Source organism: Oncorhynchus nerka, linkage group LG6 (genome assembly GCF_034236695.1).
Source record: "Oncorhynchus nerka isolate Pitt River linkage group LG6, Oner_Uvic_2.0, whole genome shotgun sequence".
NCBI lineage: Eukaryota > Metazoa > Chordata > Actinopteri > Salmoniformes > Salmonidae > Oncorhynchus > Oncorhynchus nerka.
The window spans coordinates 36236953-36261453 of NC_088401.1; the positions used below are offsets into that span (position 1 = coordinate 36236953).

The window sequence follows — 24501 nt, forward strand, 5'->3', positions numbered from 1 at the left end:
AAGCTGACGTGTAACCATGACGACATGGCCTCGAATCTGCATTAGCATAAGGCTACTCCCACGGGTTACCTCTGAAATAGGATTGATGCAGATTGGAGAGATTCACTGTACAATACATCATTATGATGTGTTTGGAACAACAACTATCTATCTGGGAGCCATTCGGGCTGCATTGGTGGTGCTTGGAGAGGTGGGTTGTAAAACTACCAAGTAAATGTTGAAGGGACATTTCAACCACTGCTACATAGATCAATAATTCATGCTAGTAATTACCAATATTATTTATCTGAATACTTCCTGCACCATTCTGATCACCACAACACCCACACATTTAACAAGTGGTTTAACAAGGTCGAGGGATTGATTTTTCTGGAATAGTCTGAGATGAGCCAGCGGGGAAGGAAAGAACTAGTGTGTAACTCAACAATCTCAAGTACCTAACTCTCCTTGACTTTATCCTTTCATCTGTGCTGCTGATGTGAAAGAACTGAAAAGGTAGTCAGTCTCTCTCTCTGCATTCATTGTGTTTGAGGTTTTGGTGGGACAGGATTGGAGGGCAAGAGGGGACATGTTATCATATACTGTATGTCAATATCTCTACATACAGTGCATTTGGAAAGTATTCAGAACCCTGCCCTTTTTCTACATGTTGTTACTTTACAGCCTTATTCTAAAATTGATTAAATAAAACATGTCCTCATCAATCTACACACAATACCCCAAAATGACAAAGGGAAAACGGGTTTTTAGAAATGTTTGCAAATGTATTGACATGTTTTTTTATTCAGGCCCTTTGCTATGAGACTCGAAATTAAGCTCAGGTGCATCCTGTTTCCATTGATCATCCTTGAGATGTTTCTGGAACTTGATTGGAGTCCACCTGTAGTAAATTCAATTGATTTGGCATGATTTGGAAAGGCACACACCTGTATATATAAGGTCCCACAGTTGACAGTGCATGTCAGGTCCAGTCCCTCGACTTCTTGGCACTGACGGAAACATGGATCACCACAGACAACACTGCTACTCCTACTGCTCTCTCTTCGTCCGCCCACGTGTTCTCGCACACCCCGAGAGCTTCTGGTCAGCGGGGTGGTGGCACCGGGATCCTCATCTCTCCCAAGTGGTCATTCTCTCTTTCTCCCCTTACCCATCTGTCTATCGCCTCCTTTGAATTCCATGCTGTCACAGTTACCAGCCCTTTCAAGCTTAACATCCTTATCATTTATCGCCCTCCAGGTTCCCTCGGAGAGTTCATCAATGAGCTTGATGCCTTGATAAGCTCCTTTCCTGAGGACGGCTCACCTCTCACAGTTCTGGGCGACTTTAACCTCCCCACGTCTACCTTTGACTCATTCCTCTCTGCCTCCTTCTTTCCACTCCTCTCCTCTTTTGACCTCACCCTCTCACCTTCCCCCCCCTACTCACAAGGCAGGCAATACGCTCGACCTCATCTTTACTAGATGCTGTTCTTCCACTAACCTCATTGCAACTCCCCTCCAAGTCTCCGACCACTACCTTGTATCCTTTTCCCTCTCGCTCTCATCCAACACTTCCCACACTGCCCCTACTCGGATGGTATCGCGCCGTCCCAACCTTCGCTCTCTCTCCCCCGCTACTCTCTCCTCTTCCATCCTATCATCTCTTCCCTCTGCTCAAACCTTCTCCAACCTCTCATCTCCTGATTCTGCCTCCTCAACCCTCCTCTCCTCCCTTTCTGCATCCTTTGACTCTCTATGTCCCCTATCCTCCAGGCCGGCTCGGTCCTCCCCTCCCGCTCCGTGGCTCGACGACTCATTGCGAGCTCACAGAACAGGGCTCCGGGCAGCCGAGCGGAAATGGAGGAAAACTCTCCTCCCTGCGGACCTGGCATCCTTTCACTCCCTCCTCTCTACATTTTCCTCTTCTGTCTCTGCTGCTAAAGCCACTTTCTACCACTCTAAATTCCAAGCATCTGCCTCTAACCCTAGGAAGCTCTTTGCCACCTTCTCCTCCCTCCTGAATCCCCCCCTCCTCCCTCTCTGCAGATGACTTCGTCAACCATTTTGAAAAGAAGGTCGACGACATCCGATCCTCGTTTGCTAAGTCAAACGACACCGCTGGTTCTGCTCACACTGCCCTACCCTGTGCTCTGACCTCTTTCTCCCCTCTCTCTCCAGATGAAATCTCGCGTCTTGTGACGGCCGGCCGCCCAACAACCTGCCCGCTTGACCCTATCCCCTCCTCTCTTCTCCAGACCATTTCCGGAGACCTTCTCCCTTACCTCACCTCGCTCATCAACTCATCCCTGACCGCTGGCTACGTCCCTTCCGTCTTCAAGAGAGCGAGAGTTGCACCCCTTCTGAAAAAACCTACACTCGATCCCTCCGATGTCAACAACTACAGACCAGTATCCCTTCTTTCTTTTCTCTCCAAAACTCTTGAACATGCCGTCCTTGGCCAGCTCTCCCGCTATCTCTCTCAGAATGACCTTCTTGATCCAAATCAGTCAGGTTTTCAAGACTAGTCATTCAACTGAGACTGCTCTTCTCTGTATCACGGAGGCGCTCCGCACTGCTAAAGCTAACTCTCTCTCCTCTGCTCTCATCCTTCTAGACCTATCGGCTGCCTTCGATACTGTGAACCATCAAATCCTCCTCTCCACCCTCTCCGAGTTGGGCATCTCCGGCGCGGCCCACGCTTGGATTGCGTCCTACCTGACAGGTCGCTCCTACCAGGTGGTGTGGCGAGAATCTGTCTCCTCACCACGTGCTCTCACCACTGGTGTCCCCCAGGGCTCTGTTCTAGGCCCTCTCCTATTCTCGCTATACACCAAGTCACTTGGCTCTGTCATAACCTCACATGGTCTCTCCTATCATTGCTATGCAGACGACACACAATTAATCTTCTCCTTTCCTCCTTCTGATGACCAGGTGGCGAATCGCATCTCTGCATGTCTGGCAGACATATCAGTGTGAATGACGGATCACCACCTCAAGCTGAACCTCGGCAAGACGGAGCTGCTCTTCCTCCCGGGGAAGGACTGCCCGTTCCATGATCTCGCCATCACAGTTGACAACTCCATTGTGTCCTCCTCCCAGAGCGCTAAGAACCTTGGCGTGATCCTGGACAACACCCTGTTGTTCTCAAATAACATCAAGGCGGTGGCCCGTTCCTGTAGGTTCATGCTCTACAACATCCGCAGAGTACGACCCTGCCTCACACAGGAAGCGGCGCAGGTCCTAATCCAGGCACTTGTCATCTCCCGTCTGGATTACTGCAACTCGCTGTTGGCTGGGCTCCCTGCCTGTGCCATTAAACCCCTACAACTCATCCAGAACGCCGCAGCCCGTCTGGTGTTCAACCTTCCCAAGTTCTCTCACGTCACCCCGCTCCTCCGCTCTCTCCACTGGCTTCCAGTTGAAGCTCGCATCCGCTACAAGACCATGGTGCTTGCCTACGGAGCTGTGAGGGGAACGGCACTTCAGTACCTCCAGGCTCTGATCAGGCCCTACACCCAAACAAGGGCACTGCGTTCATCCACCTCTGGCCTGCTCGCCTCCCTACCACTGAGGAAGTACAGTTCCCGCTCAGCCCAGTCAAAACTGTTCGTTGCTCTGGCCCCCCAATGGTGGAACAAACTCCCTCACGACGCCAGGACAGCGGAGTCAATCACCACCTTCCGGAGACACCTGAAACCCCACCTCTTTAAGGAATACCTAGGATAGGATAAAGTAATCCTTCTCACCCCCCTTAAAATATTTAGATGCACTATTGTAAAGTGGCTGTTCCACTGGATGTCATAAGGTGAATGCACCAATTTGTAAGTCGCTCTGGATAAGAGCGTCTGCTAAATGACTTAAATGTAAATGTAAATGTCAGAGCAACAACCAAGCCATGAGATCGAAGGAATTGTCTGTAGAGCTCCGAGACAGCATTGTGTCGACGCACAGATCTGGGGAAGGGTACCAAAACATTTCTACAGCATTGAAGGTCAACAAGAACACAGTGGCCACCATCATTCTTAAATGTAAGAAGTTTGGAACCACCAAGACTCTTCCTAGAGCTGGCTGCCTGGCCAAACTGAGCAATCAGGGGAGGAGGGCCTTGGTCAGGGAGGTGCCCAAGAACCCGATCGTCACTCTGACAGAGCTCTAGAGTTCCTCTGTGGAGATGGAAGAACCTTCCAGAAGGAAAACCATCTCCGCAGCACTCCACCAATCAGGCCTTCATGGAAGGTATGCCAGACGGAAGCCACTCCTCAGTAAAAGGCAGATGACAACCCACTTCGAGTTTCCCAAAGGCACCATGGAAGCAAGATTCTCTGGTCTGATGACACAAACTATTTGGCCTGAATGCCAAGTCTGTAGGAAACCTGGCACCATCCCTATGATGAAGCATGGTGGTGGCAGCATCATGCTGTGGGGATGTTTTTCAGGTGCAGGGACTGGGAGACGAGTCAGAATCGGGGGAAAGATTAACAGAGCAAAGTACAGAGACATCCTTGATGAAAATCTGCTCCAGAGCACTCAGACTGGGCCGAAGGTACACCTTCCAACAGGACAACGACCCAAAGCACACAGCCAAGACAATGCAGCAGTGGCTTCTGGACAAGTCTCTGAATGTCCTTGAGTGGCCCAACCAGAGCACGGACTTGAACCCGATCTACCATCTCTGGAGAGACCTGAAAATAGCTGTGCAGCAACGCTCCCCATCCAACCTGACAGAGCTTGAGAGGATCTGCAGAGAAGAATGGACGAAACTCCCCAAATACAGGTGTGCCAAGCTTGTAGCGTCATACCAAAGAAAACTTGAGGCTGTAATTGCTGCCAAAGATAGTTCAACAAAGTACTGAGTAATGAGTGTGAATACTTATGTAAAATGTGATATTTCAGTTGATTATTTTTAATACATTTGTTTTTGCTTTGTCATTATGGGGCGTTGTGTATAGATTGAGGGGGAGAAAAAAAAACAATTGAATCAATTTTAGAATAAGGCTGTAAAGTAACAAAGTGGAAAAAGTCAAGGGGTCTGAATACTTTCCGAATGCACTGTACACATGCTTTTACTCCATAAATGCCCATTCGATGCCCCCTCAGGGCTACATTGTTTATCTGGGCACAAAGCGACACAATGTTTGGTGGAAGAATTTCAGCTTGATGGGCTTTGATAACCAGCTCAGCCTCAAGCTATTTTGCATCCAGCAGGCACAATCTGGCACATGATGTCTTGACATAATTTTCTGGTTTTCTGGTTGAGAAGACATTACCAGATGACAACCAAATTGTCTCTGTTACACCAGGTAACCTTATTGTTTCTGACAACAGGGAAAGACGTCATATTGTTTAAGTTATCTGGTTTGATAACCAGACTACAACCATGACAACATCCATATTGGAGACAACATCCATACAGTTTTGGCCGCCGGGGCACAGTTCATCCCTGTACCATTGAATTCTCTCTCCATATCATCTATCGGTCTTTGCCCCCACCTGGGCTTGAGACAAATGTCAACGGCTGTGTTCGTGCAGCTGCTGCTGCAGACTCGGTGGTACAGCACATTTCCCTGCAGAAAAGGCTTTTTTCTCAAAGCTCCTGAAGCGGATTAACACAGTGACGGCTCTTGTCCCATATCCCCGCTCATTAACGAGAGCCTGGACAAAGGAACAAGCTGCCACGGGCCTGTAGCCCGACATGACTAAGGGAAAAGTAGAGTTGCTGTGGTGTTGCCACTCGTCTGTTCCTTCTCCGCCTTGTCTTTGCTCGCCACTTGTGTTATAATTAGCATTCTCGTCTCTCACGCTCCCACGCAGACGGCTCCCCCCGTCACCGCATCGTGGGCGAAACAAATTAACAAAAATAAGCTGATCGATTAATAATGCCATGACAACCGCAACAGCATCGTTTGGCGAAACAGGCTTTCGAGGCCCCCGCACATCTCTTATGCCACCTCGGTAAAACCGCAATGCACAAGTGGCATGCGCTCATTAAATATAATTGCTGCACTCATGTATATCTTCATTAGCTTGCATTCCTATCTCATAGAGAATAAACATCTGTGTTAGTAAAACACACGCGCTTTCACTCACACACAGACACGCACACACACACACATCACCTTCACAGTTCGAAGCAGGGGTATTGTGAATGACAGGTGATGCGACACATGCTACCATGCTGTAGCACACGGTGTCTTCTCACCGTCAGTGTCTTCTATAGACTCTCCCCCTCCCTCCCTCCCTCCCTCCCTCCCTCCCTGTTCTCCACCTTTCCTCACCAACACATTTCAAGCAGTGTTTACCTGGCTCACTGACTCCAGTTTCAAACCACTAGTATTTGTTTGCTGAGCGGAGACTCGCGACTGATAGACCCTGTTTCTACGAATGACTTTTTACAAGCATAGAGCTTGTCTCCTTTTCCAGAGTGCTTTGTTCCTTGTCTGTCGATTTCCCCATGCTGGCGAGGTGCCAGACGCCATCCTTCCTTCCCCGGCCCGCGTTTACGATGCGCCTCACATCGCATATCTTACTCCATTGATTGCTGAGTCGGCGAAGGGCCTGCACACACACACACACACACACACAAAATCTCTCGCTCTCTCTCATACACAGACAAAGCAGACAGACCATTTAATGAACGCTCACTGTAGATAAAGACAACATTGCTCCAAACTTCTAGCAGATATTATGACACACTATCCCAGCTCATGACCATGGACTACCACTCAAACAGACTAAAAACGTTGGATGATGTTACGTTTGAGTTCACAAGAAAATATAAGCCCTTTGAGCTTTGGAAAAGCTATAATATATGGGGGAATATAATATATGGGGGCCTCCCGAGTGGTGCAGCAGTCTCAGGCACTGCATCGCAGTGCTAGCTGTGTCACTACAGATCCTGGTTTGATCCCAGGCTGTATTGCAGCTGGCCGCAACCGGGAGACACATGAGGCGGTGCAGAGTCGTCCGGGTTAGGGGAGGGTTTGGCCGGCCGGGTTGTCCCTTGTCTCATCGCGCTCTAGTGACTCCTGTGGCGGGCCAGGCACAATGCACTCTGACACGGTTGCCAGGTGTACGGTGTTTCCTCCGACACATTGGTGCGGCTGGCTTCTGGGTTAAGCGAGCGTTGTGTCAAGAAGCAGTGCGGCTTGGCAGGGTCGTGTTTCGGAGGATGCACGGCTCTCGACCTTCGCCTCTCCCGAGTCCATACGGGAGTTGCAGCAATGAGAGAAGACTGTAACTACCAATTGGATATCACGAAAAGGCGTAAAAAAAGGTGTTCATTTTTGTTTTACAAATTATAAGAATATAACATATAAGGTATGACCTTTTAAAGCTGAATTACTGCTGTCCAAAGTCCACTCCACTTCAGTAGCTTCTGCGCATCATTGGTTGAACTAAGGCTGTTCTGACTAAAAACAAGGCCTATTGAAACCTATTGAAATCAGCAAGGCATACCGTGGCAAAATTAAATCAATGTTTATCAATTTTACTTGGTTCAAAAATGTTCTCTCCCATTTCGTGCCTTTTGTCTTCTCAAAAGGGCAAAACAAATGGATAAAGACTGAATCAATAGCAACTCAGAAGGATGAAAATCTAAACTGGACAAGGGCAGGAATTGTAAGGTATCTGGCATAAGGGTTCTGTATTTACAGGACAAAGGAGCTGGATATGAATAACAATAGCAAATTATTCCACACTAAGAAATAAGAAAAGTTTGCATCAAAGATACATAGACCTCCACCTCGGGATCATCTTTCACACAATTATGCATATACACGCATAATGAGCATATCAGTGAATATATATATATATATATATAACATGTTGAGCAATAGGGGGCCTAAGCCACTGCATCAAGCCAGTGTTTTAACTAGGCCACAATGACTCTCCTGCTTTTACCTCCATTTTGCCCTCTCAATGACAACCTCTCTCCCTCTCTCTATCCATCTTGCTCTCTCTGTTAGTATTTTTCTCCTTAAATGTCTGGGTCTATTTGGCCCCTGCCTCTGCAAGCTGGCTGAAATGGAACGCTGCACAAACAAATGTTCGTTCTGGCCCCTGCAAACCCAGGGGACAGGGGGTTGTAGCTGGTGTGTGCGCGCGTGTGTGTGGACCAGCTGTCTCCATCCTGTCCCACCAGTGATTGCCTCCAGTGGGACCACTGGGACTGGGGCTAGAGGAGGGGGAGGGGCCACGTGCCAATTGCTTTGGGGTTAAGGGCCAGAGAGTGGGAGGAGTTGCCACCTTAACAAAACATAAGGGGTCACAGTGTTGACTGGTTGCTTCTTGTCTCCAGTCTCTCTTTTCCCTCTCTCTGCCTCCCCTCCCGCATTCCCTCTCTGTATCTCTCTCTCCATTACAGTCTACAGATATTCTCTTTGTGTACTGCCGTCTCCATCTTTGTCTCTCAGTAGAGATACCAATCACTGACTGTAAATATGTATTGTTTTTATCGATCCTTGCTTGGCTCTACCTCTATCTACATCTTTTCTCATCCTAATCACTCATCAGCAGCGCTTTATTTCCCTTTACCTTTATCCATGCATCCTTCTCCAACAAGGGGGAACTGGCTTTAATAATTAAAAGAAAGATGGGCGCGGGTAGACAGTCAGGGAGGGAATTGAGTAAACCATCAACGAAGGGAAATAAAATCCCCGATCTGACAGAAGAAGGTGTAATGTGGGTGGAGACATCGAGAGGGGGTGGGTCAGAATGTGCACATGATTTATTCAGAAAATAAGGATGTGGAAAGGGGAGGGAGGCATTAAGACTGAAGGTGCCACCTGAACCAACCTCGATCCGACCAGCCTATCCACACGCCCCACGCCCCTCTGCTATCCCTTGAGCCCTCGGGCCCTCTGGCACGGGGACTTGAAGGGCCGTTAATTGTCACCCGAACACGGTTTTAATCACATTGGCGGTGCCTCCCCCCCACAACAGAAGACCTTTCGTGCCCTCCGGGGCGTGACTAACCTGAGGCGGAGGGGGGAGGGACGTGTGCCGTCATTAACACTGGGTCCCATATGCTGTGGCCGGTATCTGGGGAGACCCTCAGTAGCACACCCCTTCCACCACACACACCCTTGTCCCCCCTTCAGCTCCCTGTGGAATAGATGCGAATGTGGGGATTACACACCGGCGCTCTAATGAATAACTAAGCCAGCACTAATGGAGACTGGAGACCCCATCTCCCCCTCCCTTACTTCATCCATCCATCCCTCCTCCTTTGATCCGTCCCTTAACCCCAAGCCTGTGGCACGCTTCATCCACGTTACACATATGGCTGGTCACGCTCGAGAGACAAATAAATAACCACCTCACACACACACCCACAACCCCCCCCCCCACCCCCGCTGGCATCCCGGCTGCTGGTCCCGTCTGGAGAGAGACCCCTGCTACATGTTTAATTCTATCTCTCTCTTTTCCTCTCTCGCTCTCACTCTGCCAGCTTTTTCTTATTGTCTCACTGCTCCAAAGAGAAAGGGGGAGTGCCTGCATGTGTGAGTGTGTGAGGGTGGGTGTGTGTGAGGGGACTGAATGAGGAGTTGCCTTGGAAACGGGAGGCACACTGATCTGCCGCAGTGAAGAAATGGGGGGAGAGGGAGAGGGAGAGAGACAGAGTTGAGAGAGTGAGAATGAGGAGCTAGTGTGTAAGAGTGTGGGTGTCTGTATGCATGTGTGTGTGTGTGTGTTAGAGAGAGAGAGGGAATGAGAGTGGCAGGGTGCGGTTAACACAGTCCCTGCAGTGAAGAGGGGAAGAATGAGAGAGGGAACTTGGAATAGAGACTTAAAGGAGAGAATGCAGGTGTGGGTCTGTGTGTGCATATGTGGGCACGTGGTTTGTGTGTGTGTAGTTTGACAAAGTCATTGAATAAAAAGCCTCTCCCATGCATTAATGTCAAGAGCATGGCAACAGAGCCCAAGGGCAGAGGGACACTTCCATTGATATGCAATCACTCTCCACTCCAGTGTGGACTGGTCCCATTAAAATGACACAGACACACACACACACACACCCACCCCATCCTAACGCAGCAGGCGTAAAAAGACGCCTGAGTGGAGTTCCCACATCCGGTTTTCAGCCGAAAAGAAAGCTAGGTTGAATTAGCCATATCCCTAAAAAGTGGACGGGGTGCTCCCTCCCAGACATGCTGATGGCTCTAGAGATGGAGTTCATAGCGACATAATGTGTCACCCCAGTTTTGCATGCCTATTCATTTTCCCAGTGAGAGCGTTGCAGGTGGAATGAACAGGGTCTACAGAACCATAAACAATCCCAATTACAGTCAATGGAACAGATGATATTTCCCACTGCAACCATCTGTCAATTCTATGTACAAACAGCCACGTGAAGATAGTCAACAGTAGAACACAAAGGATCTGTGTTCAAAAACGAAACAGAAGAAAATATTCCAGAACGACTAAAAATGCGGACATACTATTTGAACGTGTCTAATAAGAAATGCTGGTTTTCGTTTTGCGTGGCAACGCTCTTTAAAACCTTTTGCCACGGTGTGCCCTGATGAACAAGGCTACTGGGTTTCAAAGATTTAAAAAACTGTAATAGTGTGAGAAGAAAAATAATCACAACTATATTTATAACATAATCAAGTCAATCATGTTTGACAACAATAGTTGTTAAAAACACCAAGTTGCATTGCTGGTACAATTTAAAACACTGTGTGTGGGTTTGATTGGATAATAGAGCCTGTCCCGGGAACATTTCCCAGAATTCTTTTATGACAAAACCCGGGAAATTACAACATTTCTCCCCAATGTCGGCACTAATGCAATTCAACAAAAAACGCAACGCGAGCAGCATACGATTAGCAAAAAAAATGTAATAGCACATTATACAAACAGGTTGTCGCATGGAAGCCTTTAGCCCAGCGTATTTACTTCACACAAAGTCTGCATAAATTCAAAGCACACACATAGTTGACACTGCCGAACTACACAAGCGACCCAAATGCAGTTAATAAACCCTACAGGATATCCCTACAGTCTAGCAGATAAAATAATGTGTCTCTTTGAGCTGTCATTGTGAGTTTTCAGAAGTCTGTTTCCATTTCTCCTCATGCCTCTGAATTGTTATCTCCTCCTATCCTTGAGCCTTGGTGTCACGAATATTACCGAGGGTGACTCCCCTTCTGGTTCGGGTGGCGCTCGGCGGTCGTCGTCGCCGGTCTACTAGCTGCCACCGATCCATTGTTCTGTGTTCGTTTGGTTTTGTCTAATTGGTTTCACCTGTTTCTTGTTTGGTTGTTAGGGTGGGGTTATTTAAGTTAGTTCAGCCCGCTTCTGTTTGTGCGGGCTTGTTCGTCTGTATGTGTTAGAGTGATTAGTGTTTGCATTTCGGGTTTCTCGCTGTCCTTTTTATTTTTCACTTGATTTTGCCTATTTTTGTTCTTGTGATTTTTCTTGACATTAAAGCGTGTTTTTCCCGTATCCTTTGCTCTCTGCGCCTGACTCCACACATGGGGCGGCAGGGTAGCCTAGTGGTTAGAGCGTTGGACTAGTAACCGGAAGGTTGCAAGTTCGAATCCCCGAGCTGTTAACAGGCAGTTAACCCACTGTTCCTAGGCAGTCATTGAAAACAGATTTTTTGTTCTTAACTGACTTGCCTAGTAAAATAAATATTTACTAATTTAGCGTTACAGAAGCCCGCACCTTTCATGGAGTCAGCAGGAGCAGCGACCACCCCTCTTCCCACGATGGAGGAGAGAGTCCTTCACCACACATCCATCGTCTCGGATCAGCGATGGATCGTTGGGAGAGGAGTGGTCTCCCTACTACCCCACCTACCCTCCCACCAGCAACTCTACCATCTCCCCCAGCGGGATCTGGTTCCAGCGCTCTGCACATTACGCCTCCGAGGGAGTATGATGGAGCAGCGGCAGGGTGCCAGGGATTCCTGCTTCAACTAGACCTCTGTCTGGCCACCATTCGGCTCCCTCGGACGAGGAGAGCGTGAATGTCCTCATCAGTTGCCTTACGGGTAGAGCCCTGGAGTGGGCCACTGCTGTTTGGAACGGGTCCGACTCAGCGAGGGGCAACTACCAGGAGTTCACCGCCGTGTTCGATCACCCTCCGGAGGGCCGAGCGGCGGGTGAGAGGTTATTCCATCTCAGGCAGGACTTCGCGCTGGATTTCCGGACCTTGGCCGCTGGAGCAGGGTGGAACGACAGGGCCCTGATAGACCATTACCGGTGTAGCCTGAGAGAGGACGTCCACAGGGAGCTGGCTTGTCGGGACACTACGCTTAGCCTGGATGAACTGATAGACCTGCGATCCGGTTAGACCATCTGCTAACTGCTCGTGGACGTTCTGAAAGGGTCCTGTTAGTTCCACCTCCTGACCCTCCCGCTCCTATCCCGATGGAGCTAGGAGGGGCCACGTATAGGGAGATCGGAGGAGGCTCCTCCTGTACCAGTTGTGGCCGGAGAGGGCACACTTCAGGTCGGTGCTGGAGGAGTTCATCTGGGAGTCGAGAGGGCAGGCAGAACACTCCTCGGTCACCCCAGGTGAGTAAGCACCACACTCTCCCAGAGTTTCCTGTTGGTCACATGTTTATATTAATTTGTTTCCTTAAATTTTTTCCCTCTCTCCAGCATAAGGCGCTTGTAGATTCAGGCGCAGCTGGGAACTTTATAGATCGCGGACTCGCTCAGATATTGAGGATTCCGTTAGTAAAAGTAGACCCCCCTTTTCCCGTGCACTCTTTAGATAGTCGACCATTAGGGTCAGGGCTGGTCAGAAAAGCCACAATTCCTTTGGAGATGATTACGCAGGGGAATCATGAGGAGCGAATTAGTCTGTTCCTTATCGATTCATCTGCGTTTCCGGTGGTGCTGGGGATTCCCTGGCTGGCTATTCACAATCCGACGTTTTCGTGGGAACAGGGAACTCTCCAGGGGTGGTCTGATGAGTGTTCAGGCAGGTGTGTAGGGGTTTCCATCGGTGCGACAATGGTGGAGAGTCCAGACCTGGTTTCCACCGTGTGCATTCCCGCTGAGTATGCCGATTTGGCTATCGCTTTCAGTAAAAAGAAAGCGACCCAATTACCACCCCATCGACAGGGAGATTGCGTGATAAACCTCCAGGTAAACGCTGCACTCCCCAGGAGTCATGTGTATCCTTTATCCCAGGAGGAGACGTTGGCTATGGAAACATATGTCACCGAGGCTCTGGGACAGGGGTATATTCGGCCCTCCATGTCACCCGTATCCTCAAGTTTCTTTTTTGTGAAGAAAAAGGATGGTGGTTTGCGTCCGTGTATTGATTATCGAGGTCTAAATTCCATCACGGTGGGTTTTAGTTACCCACTACCTCTCATTGCTACGGCAGTGGAATCATTTCACGGAGCGCAGTTCTTCACGAAACTGGATCTCAGGAGTGCGTATAATCTGGTGCGTATTCGGGAGGGAGATGAGTGGAAAACTGCATTTAGCACTACATCTGGCCATTATGAGTACCTCGTCATGCCATACGGGTTAAAGAATGCTCCAGCTATCTTTCAATCTTTCGTGGATGAGATTCTCAGAGACCTGCATGGACAGGGTGTGATAGTGTATATTGACGATATTTTGATCTACTCCGCTACACGCACTGCGCATGTGTCTTTGGTTCGCAAGGTTCTTAGACGACTGCTGAAGCATGACCTGTATGTGAAGGCAGAGAAATGTGAGTTTTCCAAACGAGCCGTTTCTTTCCTGGGTTATCGCATTTCCAGCTCGGGGGTGGTAATGGAGGGTGACCGCGTCAAGACCGTGCGTAATTGGTCGACTCCGACCACGGTAAAGGAGGTGCAGCGGTTCTTAGGGTTTGCCAATTACTACCGGAGGTTTATCCGGGGTTTTGGTCAGGTAGCAGCTCCTATTACCTCACTGCTGAAAGGGGGGCCGGTGCGTTTGCAGTGGTCAGCAGAGGCGGACGGAGCTATCCGTAGGTTGAAGGCGCTGTTCACTGAGGCGCCGGTGTTGGCGCATCCGGACCCTTCATTGGCGTTCATAGTAGAGGTGGACGCATCCGAGGCTGGGGTTGGAGCGGTGCTCTCACAGCGCTCGGGTGTGCCACCGAAGCTCCGCCCCTGTGCTTTTTTTTCGAAGAAGCTTGGGCCAGCGGAGCGGAATTATGATGTGGGGGACAGGGAGTTGTTGGCTATGGTTAAGGCCCTGAAGGTGTGGAGACACTGGCTTGAGGGGGCTAAACACCCTTTCCTTATCTGGACTGACCACCGTAACCTGGAGTATATCCGATCAGCTAGGAGACTGAATCCTCGTCAGGCAAGGTGGGCCATGTATTTCACCAGATTTAGTTTTATTATCTCGTATCGACCAGGTTCCCTCAACACTAAGGCCGACGCGCTGTCCCGACTCTATGACACTGAGGACAGGTCCATCGATCCTACTCCCATCATTCCAGCGGCTAAGCTGGTGGCACCAGTAGTATGGGAGGTGGACGCGGACATCGAGCGGGCGCTAAGGGAGAAACCTGCGCCTCCACAATGTCCGGAGGGTCGTAGGTACGTGCCGCTCGCTGTTCATGATCAATTGATTCGATGGGCACATAGTCTACCCTCATCAGGTCACCCGGGTATTTCGAGGACGGTGCAAAGTCTTAGAGGGAAGTACTGGTGGCCTACCTTGGTGAGTTATGTACGATTCTATGTCTCCTCCTGTTCGGTGTGCGCCCAGAGTAAGGCTCCTAGGCACCTGCCACGAGGGAAATTACAACCCCTCCCCGTTCCACAACGGCCGTGGACCCATCTATTGGTGGATTTTCTTACTGATCTTCCCCCCTCTCAGGGGAACACAACGATCCTGGTCGTTGTGGATCGGTTCTCTAAGTCCTGCCGTCTTATTCCATTGCCCGGTCTCCCTACGGCCCTGCAGACTGCGGAAGCCCTTTTCACCCATGTCTTCCGGCACTACGGGGTGCCCGAGGATATAGTTTCTGATCGGGGTCCCCAGTTTACCTCCCGTGTGTGGAGGGCATTTATGGAACATCTGGGGGTCTCGGTCAGCCTGACCTCAGGGTATCACCCGGAGAGTAATGGGCAGGTGGAGAGAGTGAACCAGGAGGTGGGTAGGTTTCTGTGGTCGTATTGCCAGGACCGGTCAGGGGAGTGGGCGAGATACATCCCCTGGGCAGAAATGTCCCAGAACTCACTAAGCCACTCCTCTACCAACATGTCACCATTTGAGTGTGTGTTGGGGTACCAGCCGGTCCTGGCACCATGGCATCAGAGCCAGACTGAGGCTCCTGCGGTGGAGGAGTGGATGCAGCGCTCTAAGGAGACCTGGAGGGCCGTCCAGGAGTCATTGCGCCAAGCGAGTGAACGGCAGAAGAAGAGCGCTGACCGTCACCGCAGTGAGGCCCCCGTGTTTGCACCAGGGGACAGGGTCTGGCTCTCGACCCGAAACCTGCCCCTCCGCTTGCCCTGCCGGAAGCTGGGTCCGCAGTGTGTAGGGCCATTTAAAGTCCTGAGGAGAATAAACGAGGTTTGTTATCGATTATTACTTCCTTCGTATTATCGTATTAACCCCTCGTTTCATGTGTCTCTTCTCAGGCCGGTGGTAGCTGGTCCCATGCAAGAAGGTGAGGTTCCGGAGGTCCCTACGCCCCCTCTGGACATCGAGGGGTCCCCGGCGTACACGATACGAGCTATTCTGGACTCGAGACGCCGGGTGAGGGGCATGCAGTACCTCGTTGACTGGGAGGGGTACGGTCCGGAGGAGAGGTGCTGGGTCCCGGTGAGGGGATATTCTGGATGTTGATCTTGAGAGAGTTCCATCGCCTCGGCTCCCGGGTCGTCCCCGAGGCCGGCGTCGGCGCGCTGCGGGAGCTGCGCGTCAGGGCGGGGGGTACTGTCATGAATATTACCGAGGGTGACTCCCCTTCTGGTTCGGGTGGCGCTCGGTGGTCGTCGTCGCCGGTCTACTAGCTGCCACCGATCCATTGTTCTGTGTTCGTTTGGTTTTGTCTAATTGGTTTCACCTGTTTCTTGTTTGGTTGTTAGGGTGGGGTTATTTAAGTTAGTTCAGCCCGCTTCTGTTTGTGCGGGCTTGTTCGTCTGTATGTGTTAGAGTAGTTAGTGTTTGCATTTCGGGTTTCTCGCTGTCCTTTTTATTTTTCACTTGATTTTGCCTATTTTTGTTCTTGTGATTTTTCTGGACATTAAAGCGCTTTTTTTCCGTATCCTTTGCTCTCTGCGCCTGACTCCACACCTATTCACTCATTTAGCGTTACACTTGGCTATTTTTCTATCCAGTCCCAATCCCACTGAAACCCAAAATCCTTACTCGCATGAAAACTCCTAACTTTATTCTGTAATACTGTATATAGGTTGCATAATCAAATCACGTCTCTTGCCTATGCATGTCAAGATATCCCCTGCTTCTCTGTGCTGTCTCGTATTTGCTTCCCATATGAGAGCTTGGGTAGATAACGTGTGGTCAACAAACGGTTTGAGAGTAGATATGGATATTTGTATAACAGAATTGGTCCCCATTGAGATACCTTGATATTTAAACTATACTGAACAAAAAATATAAACGCAAGATGCAACAATTTCAAAGATTTTACTAAGTTACAGTTCATAGAAGGAAATCAGTCAATTTAAATAAATTCATTAGGCCCTAATCTATGGTTTTCACATGACTAGGTATGGTGCAGCCATGTGTTGGTGTTGCTATGGTGACCAGTGAGCAGAGATAAGGCGGGGCTTTACCTAGCATAGACTTATAGATGACCTGGAGCCAGTGGGTTTGGCAACGAATATGTAGTGAGGGCGATCCAACGAGAGCGTCCAGGTCGCTGTGGTGGGTAGTATATGGGGCTTTGGTGATATAACAGATGGCACGGTGATAGACTGCATACAGTTTGCTGAGTAGAGTGTTGGAGGCTATTTTGTAAATGACATCGCCGAAGTCAAGGATCGGTAGGATAGTCAGTTTTACGAGGGTATGTTAGGCAGTATGAGTGAAAGAGGCTTTGTTGCAAAATAGGAAGCCGATTCTAGATTTAATTTTTGGATTGGAGATACTTAATGTGAGTCTGGAAGGAGAGTTTACAGTCTAACCAGACACCTAGGTATTTGTAGTTGTCCACATATTCTAAGTCAGAACCATCCAGAGTAGTGATGCTAGTCAGGCGGGAGGGTGCGGGCAGCAATCGGTTGAAGAGCATGCACTTTACTTGCATGCTCTTACTTGCATTTAAAAGCAGTTGGAGGCCTCGGAAGGAGTGTTGTATGGCATTGAGGCTTGTTTGGTTTATATTTTTGTTCAGTGTATTGTCATCATCTCCTCATTATTCATGAGCCGATCTGCTATCTGTATAATCATCAACTCGATTTTGACAAATATAGGAGGTATTCTGTCATTCATTGAAGGAGGTTATCTAGCAAGCTTAGGGAACTTTAGTCATTTGACTTTTTGTAATTTGACTGCTATTGCACAGTTTGTATGAGTCGGCAATTCTATATTCTGGGTGCGCTCTGTGCAGCCTGAGCGCACTCTGTTTTGAGACAGCCCACTGCTGAAATACGCTGAATTAATTGAGGAACCGGATAATGCTTGGAATTCATGAACAGGCTGTTTCGCAATTCACAACAATGTAATTGGTGATCAATGATACTTACTCTATCATTACTAAATCTTAATTTTATTTTGCTCTGAAATGGTTTTAAGCGCTTTAAAATGGGCACTTGCGGTATTTCTCAGGACTCTTAGGATAAATATAACTATTCCCGGTATCGAAACTGGAAAATATGAATCCCATTCTGATAGCACCTTTTTTTACCAGATGTAAACAGGAAGTGAAGCTCTTGAGTGCTTCCTTTATAAAAAAACAGTAAAAAAAACACACAACAGTTATCTTTTTACAGCTAGGACTGCTATTTCTTGTTCCAGGAATCCCGCTTAACAGACGGTTTAAAGCCTGCTTGACAGACTTGGTAACTTTAGCTAGCAAGCTAAGCTGCTAGCCATCAAGCTAACGAAGATAGCTGATTGGATGGAGGCCTCCCCATTCAGAGGAAGAGGTGAATGCTTCCTGCGTTGTAGGAGTTGTGTTCACTATGCCTCTTTTCCGGGACACTGTGGGCCGACCAGATTTTCAACAACTGCCTACTTGCGGAGGACTATAGGATACAGCTGTGTAGCCAAAGCAAGCAAATTTCCGCATTGCACTTCCACCATCTCTACATTTCTAATACGGTGAGAGAATCACAGCCTTGTCACCATTCTTTGACTGACTGGCCTGTGCTTCACAGGGACCTCACACTGAGGAAGTCTCCCCCGAATGTGGAAAATTGAACAGGACCAACGCTTCTAGAGGACTTAGCGCATGCCCCAGTCTCCGAACAATCTATCCAGCAATGTAATCCCATCATCCATCGTAAGCCTAATGGAAGGCAGTGGTCAATGGTGAACATGGTTTCTTTGGCTTTAGGAAGCCCAATCCAGACATAAAACATCTTCACCCCCTTGGGCTCGGAGGTTGCAGTGCCATCGGCCTCTACCCTGTTTCCAACCCAGGGTGATCCTGGGTTGGACCGTGAGGGTGCGAAACCCCGGCCCCGTCAGCCACAATGGATTATATGGCTGGCTCGGGTCTATCGGGTCTCACCTACCATCGGTCCTCGAGGGGACTACTATAAACCCCTGTAGGCGGAAAAAGAACCGGACCTTCTCGACCATTTCACCAACTGTCATCATTGACAGCTCTATGATGAGAAATCTTGGTTCCCAGGTCAAAAACCCTGTGCTATCCTTGAGCACGAGTGCAGGAAATTACAAGGCTGCTTCCTACCGTTCTATGACAGCTACTGTGTCCTGATGTTATCGTAGTTCATGTGGGGTCAAAACGGCATTAGGAGGGCTAGCTCAGAACTGCTGAAATGGGATTTTAAAGAACTGATTCTAGCTCTGAAAGACTCCAAACAACAGCAGATTATTTCAGGCCCTGTGTTGTAGCTGGGACGCGGCTGCAAAAGATTCAGCAAGCTTCTGGCATTACACATCTGGCTAAAGGATTACTGTAGCTCTGTTGGCATAACTTTTATAGATAACTTTGACACCTTTTCGGAAACGGAAGATGCTCTACAGCAATGACGGAGTCCACCCAAATAATTTTGTTGCCTGGCCGCGAGAGACAATTACTTATTAGTGACCCAAGACCCGCTCAGATAATCCCTACCATTGTGTAGCTGAGTTGTCGTGGTGCTGCTGCTAATGTACAATGTCCCAGGGGTGTTGGAAGTCATAATGTAACAGTGGTGGCTGCTGAGGGGAGGATGACTGCATCACCACTTGTCTTAGTGAGAGGGATTGACATGTTGGAAGTACCAAGCTGTCTGTTAAAGTGACTAGTGCACAGCTCAGACACCCATGCATACCCCACAAGACATGCCACCAGGGGTCTCGTCACAGTTTCCAAGTACAAATTAGACTCTGGCAGCAGCTAATGGGAATAAATAATAAATACAAACACACAACAAACAAGGAATATTAAACATTATATAGTATTAATCACAACAGCAACACACTCACCTATTACGATTGACCAATTTCCAAAGTTAACATAAACAATGAGGGTTTCAACCATAGCCGCGGGAAGTAGGGGGCTGCATCAGATGACCTGGCCTCCACAATCACCCGAGTTCAACCCAATTGAGACGGTTTGGGATGAGTAGGACTGAAGAGTGAAGGAAAAGCAGCCAACAAGTGCTCAGCATATGTGGGAACTCCTTCAAGACTGTTGGAAAAGCATTCCCGGTGAAGCTGGTTGAGAGAATGCCAAGAGTGTGCAAAGCTGTCATCAAGGCAAAGGGTGGCTACTTTGATGAATCTCAAATATAAAATATATTTTGATTTGTTCAACACTTTTTTGGTTACTACATGATTCCATATGTGTTATTTTAAAGTTTTGATGTCTTCACTATTATTCTACAATGTAGAAAATAGTAGAAATAAAGAAAAACCCTTGAATGAGTAGGTGTGTCCAAACTTTTGACTAGTACTGTATATATACTAAAAAAAAAGAGCTACTAGTCCTGTATTAAAAGACCAATATTTGTCCGTTGGTGAAAAATCGCAGCACCCCCAAACTACATCCCGCGGGTTCAACATGAGTTCTTCAAAGATAGAGTAGTATTGCTCACAGAGTAGCATTGCTTTTTATGAATCATAACAAACAGAAAATGGCATGACAAATGTTTTATACAACAATTTAACCCCAGTAGCAGTGTCATAAAGACAAAAGGCTTTTTGCACAGATCCTCCTACGTTAAATTGAGAGATGAAGTATAAATAGTATTGCAAGGGACGTCTCTTTTGTTAAAAAAATAATAATAAAAAAGGAGAGAGACTCTCGCATTGCCCTGACAAAAAGCTATTTTTAAGGAGGCACCATGTCAGAAATGGGTTTGGATGCACGCATCACTGATTCTACAGTGCATCCAGCTAAATTGCACCAAAAGTTGCTCCAGTTGAGTTACTCCAAAATGAAAATCGGGGCGGCGGGAGAGCGAGAGAGAGAGAGAGAGAGAGAGATTTGTAAAGAGGGAGAGAAATAAAGAAAGGGAAAGCGAGAGAGAGAAAACAAAATGTGGAACGAATGCTTTCCTTTCTCCTTTTTTGGGGGGGGATTAACAAAACAGAGTGTCTTTGTTGGGATGAGGTCAGGGGTGTTCAATTATTGACTCCCTCAAAATGCCAGAGAGCACAGTCGGTGGTAGGTTCCAAAATAAGCCAGATGATGACTGCACCAACAAGTGTACACACTTCCAAACTCCGGGCCCATCAACTAAGGCCTGTTGGAAGAAGCACTCAGCACTCAGGGAGAGCAATGTGGTCGACGCACAATTTTGGAATGGAGCCGTTAGTTTTGTAGCATCCAACACACAATCTTGAAATGGAGCCTTATGTTTTAGAATCTGATGCACAAGATTGGAATGGAGTTGTTTGTTTTGCACCATTCAACGGTGTGCTCCAGCATAGCTCATAACAATAAGACGGCTTAATTAAAACCACACAACAGGGTTAAACCTGCCAGTGTTCTCACATTAAACTCAGGGACGTTTCACATAGAGTAGCATTGCTCACAGAGTAGAAGTACTTTTCCCGAATCATAACAAACAGAACACTGACCTTTCCAATGGAAATCTATCTGATGCATTTTTTTTTTTGTACACACGTCTCTGGTTTTGACGCAGCGTCAGCACTTTCCATCTACTTTGCCATACTCTATAATTTTTTATTGTCTTTCTGAGAACTTTCCCGGGCTTTGGAATGGTATCTTAGAAGTTTGGGCTTCTGAGACAATATAAGTCTAAACAGTATCTAAACAGTTTTCCCTATAATGTGAAACGTCTTTTGCCTCACACTATAGGGCCGACCCAAAGCATACTGTTCTTGCCCATATATTTTCTTTTCACATTGTCCTTTACATCATGGTTCCAGCAACTATTGTGGAGGCGTAACCAGGCCAGCCCAATACAGCTTGGCTGGGCTCAGTTTGGCTCTACAATGTGAATTAGGCACTTGTGGAACAGTGTCACGAGCAGGCAGAGCCTGAGCCAATTGGACAAAACTGTTTAATATGTCTGGAGGTGAAAGGCTAGGAGCTGAGTGTTGAGAGGGTTTTTCCACTGTAGTGCAGAGCTGGAATCAGGAGATCTCCAAACATATTCCCTCTTCTTTAATACCTTTAGTAACAGTCTAGGGATGGAAGGCTCGCTGGCTGCAAGCTACTGCTGAAGCGTAAGGGGGTCATTCAAGGTCCTCTCCAACCGGAAACAAGCCTCTGTCTGGGCCGCTGAACCAGACCCCGTCCCCTGGGGCCCCAGAGAGTGTCTCCGTCCACACACTCCCCAAACAGGAATCGCACCACCCCCAGGCTCACCTGCACCCCTCAGTTGCACAACACTGCCATCTGCTGGTGGAGGCAGGAAGTGTGACTGCACTGCAGCAGGGTCGAAGACGGAGGAGAAAGGTTCGACCCCAACGACCTTAGCCACAACAGCCTTCGTTGTGTGGGAAGAGAGCAAACACTATAGCTAAACAGGAGTCATGTTGTTTTGGCGTCTATTTCATGTATTATTGATTTCTAGACAAGTGGGATGTTTATTGAGGCATGTCAACACACAGCTTTGTTCAAGGGCAAAACCGCGAGAGCTATCTCTTTAGTACCGCAGAGCCAAATCTGTGAAGAGTAATCTGTTGTTTTGGTTGTTTGTGTGTGTGTGTGTGTGTGTGCACGCGCAAGAGTATTTTTTAAAGCATGTGTGTGCATGCGTACGTGCGTGTGTGAGAGAGAAAGAGTAAGTGTATGCAAGACCTACAGTACGAGTTTATGTTTGTGTATACAGTACGGGCATGTGTGTTTGCAAGCGTGTATGAGGGTGTGTCTGTGTGTATGCGTTCGTGTGCGAGTATTTGCGCATATGGGGGTGCTTATATTTGTCCTGTTTCACACATGTACAAGTGTGTAACCTGTACAAGTGTGAGGTGTGAAATGGAAATGTGTTTCTTGCATATCCCACACCCTTGGAGAGTGAGGTCACAGCCAGGGATCAGCCATTATTGACGGTGACCCTGGGTCAAGTGCCTTTCTCAAGGGCAGTTCGACAGATGTTTTACATAGTCGGCTGGTTGGCAGGGGATTCGAACTAGCAAACTTTCAGTTACTGGCCCAACGCTCTGGCCGCTAGGTTACTTGCGGCCCAATGTGCATGAGTGTGTGCATTTGTCTGTGTATATTTGCATGTGTGTCAACAGCCATGCTCACCAGCTCCACCACCCCACAGTCCAACACCTCCAGCCAGTCATCCTGGAAATGCACCTCTATCTCAAAGGAGGGATGTGTGAATGGGAACTAACACTCCACCCAGCGGATCTCCAGCTCTGGCACAGAAAAGAGAGATGAGATGAAGGAGAGGAAAGGACGGGTTGAGACAAAGGGCGAGGGACTGATCCCAAAATTATCAAAAGGTTACATTTCCCTGTATCATTTCCTTCAAGAGACCAATGACCTAAGAGGACTATGGGCCTGTTAAAACAATTTTAAATGTATCCTTCCCTCCTTCCATGAAGTAATCATTGCTCTAAAATGACAGTGTAATCCAGAAGAGTTAATCTAGCAAGCTTTCACCAATGCCGTCATGCCAGACCATTTCAAGGAAGGGAAGAAGTATTGGAACAGAACCTTGGTAGGTGAACGCTACATGGAGAATTATGTTGACTACCATGGGGTATCAATATTGTGGGTACGTGGGCATCCATGAACTTGAAACGTTGTTTACCTTCTCCAAACAGGTGTCTGACCATACGGTCAAGGGTCTGTTTCAGGTCTCCTGCTTCTGAGGGGTCTGGCTCACCCCGCTCTCGAAGAGAGACTGGTCCTCTCCGCTCAAAACCTTGGCAAGCAGCTGAAAAACACACACACATATTTCAGAGACAACTCTTCAAAACAACACTGCTGCTAATGCTGTTAATATGGCTGATGATTGGACTTCATGTAGAATTAATTATTGTATGTGTATCTAAGTTTACTTCTCAATGTCTTTGCAGTACTCAGCAAAGCATATGTAATCGATAAAACTGTAGCGCTCGATGTTGTGTAACAATGGGATACTGTATTCATCCTACATTGTGAGTCCAACCCTTTGGCCTTGTTGTGACCCTACATAGAAGGCCTTGACTTTGTGGTCTGGAGGAGAAGCTAATCAATAAAACTGTAGCTACTCAAGGCAGTGTTATGTTTAGTTTAAATGTTCCCATACCTTAACTCCACCAGCATTTGTTTTGATTTCAAAAGCTTCATGGGGACATGATACTAAAGTTCCCTAGTTCTCTTTTACTATAACCCTATACCCTTTTCACCTGAACCAAGCTGTCCTCTTGCTACAATTTTTCTTCTTCTTTCTTCTTCTTCACATTGTCCTTTTCAGCAGGGTTCCAGAAACTATGGTGGATGCACAACCAGGTCAACTCAGTGCAGATTGGTTTGCCTTGGCTTGGTTTCGGCTCATTAGTGTGAAAAGCCCAATACTGACCTGGTGGTTAGAGAAGAGGCGCACGCCCAACATCTGATGGAACACGGGGTAGTGGCTGGCGTCAATCTCGTCCCTCGGTTACACTTCGCCCGCCAGCAGGAAGCGGTCCAGTCCCGAGCACACCCAGCTCCCTCTGGTGGGCCGAGATGTGAGCGTGCAGCATGGTGCCCCGGTTGAGGTAGTAGCTGACGCGTCGCTTCCAGTGGGAGTGGTCGGCACGGATGAGCAGGCTGTCGAAATTCTGCTCCATCGTCACCACCGGACTGAGGTTGTCGTGGACCGAGTACAGTGGGTTGCCCTAGCGCATGATGTAGGCACGGTAGAAGTGGGCTTTGATTTGCTCTATGATGAGCCAGAGAGGATGGTGGGCTTGGTTGTGCAGGTTGCGGCCCACCTTGGCCAGGATCTTGCTGGTCACGTTGGTGAAGTCGTCACATGTGTATGAATGGATTTTCTCCT

At 48.2% G+C, this 24501-nt stretch overlaps 1 pseudogene; it reads right to left on the reverse strand.

Annotated features, from left to right (window-relative positions):
* The window catches only part of LOC135572060 (phenylalanine--tRNA ligase, mitochondrial-like), a 73969-nt pseudogene that overhangs the window by 38491 nt on the left and 10977 nt on the right, over positions 1-24501 (reverse strand).